This window comes from Arachis ipaensis, chromosome B08, assembly GCF_000816755.2.
Source record: "Arachis ipaensis cultivar K30076 chromosome B08, Araip1.1, whole genome shotgun sequence".
NCBI classification, from domain to species: Eukaryota; Viridiplantae; Streptophyta; class Magnoliopsida; order Fabales; family Fabaceae; genus Arachis; species Arachis ipaensis.
Window position 1 is genome coordinate 117,902,108 of NC_029792.2, and position 1,290 is coordinate 117,903,397.

Genomic DNA, 1,290 nt, shown 5'->3' on the forward strand with positions numbered 1-1,290 from the left:
CCGCCCCCAAACGAAACTGTGCGCGAGTGTGAGGCTGTGAGCGTCTGACCCTAACCCCAAAATCCCCAATCCCTAACCTAGCTCATCACTCATTGCTCTCTCTTCTCCAAATCTCCACACCTGCGCACCCAGCCACACCTGCCTGCGGCACCCACCACCGCGAAGCCTTCGGCCCGTCGCACATCAGGCCAACACGAAGCCTTCCTCTTCGCGGAGACGCGGACAGAGCAGAGATCCCAACAGTCCAACATGAAGCCGTTGGCCCGTCGCACATCAGGCCAGCACGCCACCCACTGACTCGACACAGCAGCACAGCACCACGCCGTCGCCGTTGAGACACCACCACCCAGCAGCGTTTCTGGGTTCTGGTCACGATCATCAGTTCAACCCAGCACCTCCCAGTCTCCCACTCAGCCTTCCTCCCAAGTCAATATGGATCCCGAGCCACTGATTCAGGTAATGTTTACCATTTGCTGTTTACTGGTAATTCTGTTCATATAAGTTTTGTTTAAACATATGAGGGGTGGTTGTGTAAAGTTGAAATTTTCTAAATTTTATATTGGAAATGTCCTGCTTTTATAGCCTTTTATCATTTATACCTACTATTTGGATTTTCTCATTAGTGTTGATTTGTTGCTACTTGCTGTTGATTTGTTGCTAAGTTTTGTTAATTTATAGCCTTTTTTTCCACGTTAATACTTACAAACAAATGCATTGTTGATTTGTTGCTACTTGCTGACTTGCTGTTGCTGGCTTGCTGTTTAATGGTTCATTTTATTGTTGTTTAATGGTTCATTATATTGGAAATGTCCTGCTTGCTGCCTTGCTGGTTGCTGTTTAGTGGTTCATTTTATTGTTGTTTAATGGTTCATTATATTAGAAATGTCTTGCTTGCTGCCTTGCTGGTTGCTGTTTAATGGTTCATTTTATTGTTGTTTAATGGTTCATTATATTGGAAATCTCCTGCTTGCTGCCTTGCTGGTTGCTATTTTAATGGTTCATTTTACTGTTGGTAATTTGGTATTACTGGTTATTGAATTATTCCTGGATGCTGGTTATTGATTTATTGTTGAATGTTGATAACTTGGTAATTGGTATTGCTGGATTGTTGGTTATTGATTTATTGTGCTGTTTATTGCTGGTTATTTATTTATTTGTTGTTGTGTTTCTGGCCTTTATTTATTGTATTTATTTATGTAGTTTGACGTCAGTTCAAGTGAGAATATGGGTGAATCCGGATTGCCGCCAGTTCCTCTTCCGAATGAATCAACAAGTATCAGATCTCTTACT